The sequence below is a fragment of the Pteropus vampyrus genome, unplaced genomic scaffold (assembly GCF_000151845.1).
Source record: "Pteropus vampyrus isolate Shadow unplaced genomic scaffold, Pvam_2.0 Scaffold351, whole genome shotgun sequence".
NCBI lineage: Eukaryota > Metazoa > Chordata > Mammalia > Chiroptera > Pteropodidae > Pteropus > Pteropus vampyrus.
The window spans coordinates 1,459,129-1,466,412 of NW_011889132.1; positions in this window are offsets into that span (position 1 = coordinate 1,459,129).

A 7,284-nucleotide genomic window follows, 5' to 3' on the forward strand; every position below is an offset into this window, starting at 1 on the left:
GCTAGGAAGTGGTAGGAGTTCTCTTCTGCCGTGACTCAGCCATATTGTCTGTCAGCCTTTTCTTTAAAAAGATAAATTGAGGACATAATAGAAACAGCTAATATAATAAGATCTGGTTTGAATCCTGGCCTATCACTATGTGGCCTTAAGAAAATTTCTTACCTTCTCTGAGCCTCAATGTCCTCCTATAAAAAACAAACTTGATAGGATAACTTTCTTCTGGGGATATTGTAGCATGTATACCTAATAGAGTGCCCAGGACATAGTACATATTTGAGGGAAGCATATTTTGCTTTAATTTAGCTTTTGAAAATTGTCTTAATTTATTTTTTCCCAATCAGATAATGTTACAGTGGTGTAGATGGAGACAAAGATGTTTCTATTTTTGTTTGTGTTTTGTCCTTTCTATACTAGCGATAGAGTTGAAGGGAACCGACATTCAAGTAAGGTAGCTTGCTCTTTCTTTCTTTCTTTCTTTCTTTCTTTCTTTCTTTCTTTCTCTCTCTCTCTCTCTCTTTCTCTCTCTCTCTCTCTTTCTTTCATAAACCACATTTGTTTTTCATTAGGACTAACCCTGTCTCTGACTAAAACTCCTGAGTATTATTAATAGATTATCTCAAGACCAGTCAAACTTTATTCAGTTCAAGCTAAATATGTGAATCTGCTTCTTCAAAACTGCTAGTTATAATACTGAACACAATACTGCAGAACAATACTGCAGAAGTCTGTTTTACACACATTACAATTGAAGAAGTCTGTTTTATACACATTGCAGAAGAGGATAACCAAATGGCAAATGATTGCATGAAAAAGTGACTTCATAAGACATAATGGTGATATAAATTTAAATCACAATGCAATATCATGACACATTCACGAGAATGCTTAAAAGGAAATAATGGACAATAGAAAATGTGGGCAAAGAGTTGGAGCAACTGCAACTCACATCAGATGGTGAAAGTAAGAATCACTTCCATCATCTTGGAAAGCTTTTCAGCAGTGCCTGTTAACTCTAAACATATGTGTGACCTGTGATACCATCACTTCCATTCATAGGTATGTACCTAATAGAAGTGCATATGTATTTTTATCAAAAGCATGTATAAAAAAGTTAACAGCAGTTTTATTCAAAAGTTCCAAACTGGAAACTATTCAAACGCTCACCCACAGTAGAATGGATGAATACATTGTGGTATGTTCATACTGCAGGCTGCCATAAAGGAATGAGAACTAACAATCTATAGCTATTAACACAATGTATTTGAATCTCATAAACATAATGTTGAGCAAAAGATGGCAGACACAAAATAGACATCCTGTAAGATTGCATTGATAGAAAGGACAAAGCTAATCTACACAAGGGGAGTTTTGGCGGTCCTGGTAATGTTCTTTTTTTGTTTTTTTGTTTTTGCCCTGTGTTGGTTACTTGAGTATGTTTATACTGTGAAAATCCATTGAGTTGCATGCATACAATGTGTGTACTTTTGTATATATTTCATATTTCAATACAAAGTTTTTTTTTAAAAAAAGTTCATTTTAAAACCAAAAGAAAAAAGGAGTCTAACACCCACATCAATGATACATTACTAAAACTAATAATAAAAATTAATAAACTATTCACAGATATTTATGAAAGTCAAATATTTTATCACATTAAAATATGGGAGAGGTCTTCCTATGAAGCGGATATGAAAAGGCAGAGTTTGTTTATTTTAAAAAGTGTTTTCAGGAAATAAATGGGGTTCTCCTTTTGAAATATAATTCAGTATAATTTAACATAGAATAGGAACTAGACAATTAAGATAATCATGTCTTTGACTTTTTAGTGTCAATCAAAGCTTTGTTCAATTCTTCTGTGAAATGATAATAGCTAGCATTTATCCAGGACTTTTTATGTGCCAGGCACTGTTGGAGGCATTCTATATGTGCTAATTCACTCAAAAGAAATAGGTACTATTGTCACAGCCAATTTACAGGAGAGGAAACCAAAGCACAGAGACTATTAACAGCTTGCTCAATGTCTCACAGTGGCAAAGTTGGAAATTGTGCCTTTTCTTAATCACTACATTTATCTTCCACTCTAACTTTTAATTATTTTCTCTATACTACATTTATCTAAAAATCACCATTTTTGTATTTGGTTTGTATATTGTCTTTATTGACTTAAATATTCCTTGTATGGCACGCTATAAACTAAAGCCTTAAAACAGTTCAGCAAAAATTTTGAGTGTACTGTCTCTCCAGCAGAGTATGTTACTCTTGATGCTGTGCATCACTCTGCTCTGTTTATCTTTTTCCTATAGGAGATCTGTTAAATGAAGAGAAAATTATTAAATTACACCTTTCAGGAAAAATGTTATTATTTCAACTTTTTTAAACACTTAAAAATAGTACCATGGAGGGTGTGTTAACCTTACGTAAATACTAGTATGGCTTTCGGAACTAGTTTTTTTACTGAGGAAAAGCAACTCTTTAAGTAAATTATATAGGGGGCTAGAGAGAGATTATAAATGGTGTTAATAACTAGATACCCATACTCAATTTTTGTGAGTGTGTGTATGTGTGGTATGTATATGTTTAGCAGACATTAGAAAGATATTATACTAGAATGAGATGATAGTACAGCAGCTACTAGGTACTAGAGAGTATAGCATGGCAGAATATAGGCAATAACCTAAAAGTGGAATATTGAATATCATTATTATAAAAGTATCTTATGACAGAGACAATGCTATGTTCACCAGATTTTTAATTTTCTTCTTAATCATTCAAAAACACTGTTTCCAAGTCCTTTTTCATCTAGGTGGGGCCATAATAGATTGCGGACAGATGTGCTGCACACATCTTCCAAACTTGATCCCTAAAATCTCCAGAGAGGTCTCCCCTCCTCTGTTTTTAGTCTCATGTTTGCCTTCTTCATATGCATAGCTTGAAGGAAAGGGTTTTAAGATGGTGCAGTCATGTGATGGAAGATTCTTGGCTCCCTAGTCATTGCTAAGAGAAGAGCTGCACAACCAGAAATTAGTCTTGGCCTTGATATGAGTAAGAAGCAAATTTTCATTTGTAAGCCACAGAGATTTTAAGTTCATTTGTTAGTAGCTTACTCTACCCTGATTTATAACCTCTGACCCATTCAAAGACAAGGAAATTTTTTTCTTCCATTTTCTTTTCCTCTTTTTCATATCTCAGGTATACAAACTTGTATTGATCACAATTCTTGGTTAATAGTCTTTTTTATTGGTCTGTGTATGGCCCAGTTTTATTCATGTACTTATTTAGTTGTTTTTCATGAGGTTAGGAACACTCAAGAAAGCACCATTCCAAACAAAAGCAAGCATCTCGATAATAACTAATGTCAAAGATATGGTATAGTACCCCTTTCAACCTATCTATCTGCCTCCCCTCACTTAAGGAAATCATCATCCTGAATCCCATGTGCATTATTTCTTTGACTTCTTTTTCATATAGTTTTATCACATCTATAGGTATTCCGAAAGAATATAGATTTTAAATTTCAGTTGTTTCAACTTTATAAAAGTATATCAGTTCCAATTCTTGATAAAATGCAGCAAGCACAATTTACTCTTTCTCTTCCACTCAGTACAACTTTAAAACCTGGACAGAATGCATGAACAAATATTCGAATACCCTGAAAAGGAAATGGTAGCAGGCAAATCAAGAATGAACACCAGAATTCGAAGTATGACTGGATTTATATTGAGTTTATATCCACCCCCTTTGATATCTCCCAGCCTGAAGTCAACACAACCAGAAACATGAAAATGAGTTCAGACAGAGGAAACTTCAGGGGAAGCCCTCTCTTATCTCTGGCTCCAGGATTGGGAAAAGGAATGCCTAATGCCCAGAGGGAGTGTGGAAATTTCCCTGCAATTTTTCTCTGTTTCTCTATTCTCTTGTGCTCAGGCCCCAAGCAATCTAGTGGTGGTGGAGGAGGTGGCAGCTGCAGTTACTGGAACCAGCAAGAATGAAAACTCTGAGAGGGAACTTTCTTCTCTGTTCTATGGAGCTACAGTTCCAGGAGGGTAGGACAAACCCTCATTGTTTTGTTTTGTTTTGTTTTGTTTTGTTTTCTTTCGCCCTCTGTCCTCTTTCACTTGAGGCAGGACAAGAGTCTAATCTCAAAAATCCACAACAGAGCATGCCAGTAATCAGAGTTTCTGGCCAGGGAACCAAAAAGGGTGGGGGCAGAGATGGAAAAGTACCAGGAAGATTGCAAGGAGCAGGAATTCAGGAAGGAGAACCCACAAATGTGTTTATGAACTCCAGGGCTCACCCTCAAGTCACATATGAAGACCAGATTCTAACTAATAATTTTCTTTACGTGTACTTGTATCCTCCATTCCAATCATAATATATTTTGGTAACCTCCTAATTGTATTTTTGTCTTTTTTTTTTATTTTTGCTATTCTTTTTTAAATTAGATTTATTTTTTTTCAGCTCTATGGAGATATAGTTGATATATAGCATTGTGTAAGTTTAAGTTGTATCATGTGTTGATTTGATACACTTACGTATTGTGAAATGACACCATATGTCATTAATTTTGAGACTTTTTTTCTTTTTTTATATTAGTGTTTGAGGCTATAAAGCTCTCTGAAAGCACTCTTACTGTATCTCATAGGTTCTGATATCTAGTGTTTTCTCTATCATTCTGTTTTTTTAAATTTCAAATTTCATTGTGAATATTTTGTTTAAGAGTTATTTAGTCGTGTGTGTGTTAAATTTCCATATGTTCAGAGATACTTTTCATTTTTAAAATTATCATCTAACATAATTGTATTATGGTTAGATACTATGAGATGTGAATTTTCAAGATTTCTTTCTTGGCTGGTATATGATCGACTTTTTATAAATGTTCCAAATTTATCCATTAAATTGGGTTTGTTAATTGTTACTTATTACTTCTATATCTTTGCTGAGCTGTTTATTATATAACCTGCAAATAACCAAGAGAGATGTTTTACATTTTTCCATATGATAGTGGATTTATTAATATAGTACTACTAATTTTTTGCTGTGTATATTTTGAGTCTATTTTATTGATATATACAAGTTTAAAATTGCTATACTTTCTCGATGATTTGAAACTCTTTGGTATGTCACGACTCTCTCCATTTCTAATATTTTTAGTCTTAAGTTCTATTTAATATAATATAACTCTCAACATTGATTTGATGAGGGTTTTCCTGATAGGTCTTGTTTTTCCCATTCTTTTACTTTCAACTTTTGCATGTCCTAATGCTTTAAATGTTTCTCATGTAAATCCTTTAAAACTGTATTTGGGCTTTTTATCTAATTTATTAATCTGTATCTTTGAATTGATAGTGTTCTTCTATTTATATTTATTGCATTTATTTATATTTTTGTTATTGTTGCTACCATCATAATTTCTTACTTTAATGTGTCCCTCTTTTTCTGCATTTCTTTTTACTCCTGTTTTATTTTCATAACTGATGTCTCACCCTAAATAAGGCAAAGGCTTTCTCATCCCTTATCTCTCCCTTCTTCCAATACCTATCATGTTGATTGAACCTATGCCCCTGGTTTTTACTTAAGGTATGGTTTAAAGACCAGCTGCATCAGCAAAACCTGGGAACTTACTAGAATCGCAGTACTTTGGGCCTCATTACAGACCTGCTAAATGAGAATCCACATGCAAACAAGAAGTCCAGGTGTCATTTGCACAATAAACTTAGTCACTAAACTAGACTTTAAGCAATTGGTTATTATGGACATAGTTTCCCTTTTTCTTTCATGTTTATTATTTTTTTAAACAACAACAACCATTACTAAGGTATTTATTTACTAACATTTATTTCATATATCTTTTGCAGCTTCAGATTTGTCTTTTAAGCATTCATCTAAAAGTGTTTTAAATGCATCCTTATGTAACAAAGCTTTTGAAATATTGTATACCCAAGAATATTTTTATCATGTTCTCTTATTTGAATAACATCTTAGATATGAAATACTATGTTCGAAGTTATTTTCCTTCAATTCTTTGAAAATACCCATTTATATCCAGTGTTGTTGGAATATCTGACATCAGTCTGATTCTTCTTCCTTTGTATGGCACCTGCTCTCTTTTTCCTGTGTTTAGAATTTTGTCTTTGTATTCTAAAATTTCACTATTATATATCTAGGTGTGGATTTAAAAAAAAATCTCCTCTTTGGCACTTTTGGGTCTTTTCAATCTGAAATCTTTAAAAATTTTAAATTCATTTTCCATATGTCTTCAATTTTTTTTTTTTAAATTTCTATTCCTTTCTCTTTCTCTGAGTTCTTGTTATTCTGGGTGTTGGTACTTTTGTACTAACATTTCTCTTCCATTTCTCTCGGCTTATTTTTTGTAGTCTCCTTTCCTATCTTTCTAGCTTCTGGAGGATTTTCTCCAGCTGGTCTTGAAATTCATCATTTATTCTTCAATTTGATATTCTGTTCTTTCTCCCATCATTCTCTGTTTCAACCATTTTTTTCCCCACATAATATTTTTAAGATAATTTAAAATTCTTGTTTTGTTTGTTGTAATACTTTTTGCTTCTGATGGAATCTGTAATGCAGAATATATTTTCCTTTTCAAATAGCTATGCTCTTCATAATGCCTTCTTATTTTGATTTGTGAGCCCATCTCCTCCCACTCCAGGGTACTGGCTACTCTGTTAGGCAATACGTTAGGAGAAAGCCATCTCCCAATTCATTCAGCTCCAATGAGTACAGTACGGAGGAGTGAATAAGCCCTAAATTGAATAGCAACAGACATCCCAAAACTACAGCCAAGGCCAACTTCTCATTGCTCCCTCAGGTAATGGCTTCCATTTGCATCCCTTCTACCCTCATCAGAAGAAGGTGACACTAGGAGGAGATACTCCTCAGGTTATAAACTTCCAGCTTGGGTATTTAGAGGAGGAGGGGTAGAGAAGTGAATACCAGAAAGTTAGTTCTCTCCTAATTTTTTCAGTGCTCCAAGAGCACAGCACTTCTGAGCAGTCTTGATGTTACTCCTGTAGACACTGAGAACTGAAAAACTCTCGGGCATAAGTGACTCCATCCAAACCCCTGCACTAAGAGATTTGAGCAAACTTTAGCATAGCTTCTGTCAGCCTAAGGCTGCATCCCTGGGACAACCCAGTCCCACCCTGAATTCCTATCTGGAAAAGCTTAAGGCTGCCAAAAGATTTTACCTTTTTGGTCCAGCCAATACCTGATGATGGGCCTGACCTCCCTTTCTTAAAGCATTTATTTAAAAAAAAAAAAATATATATA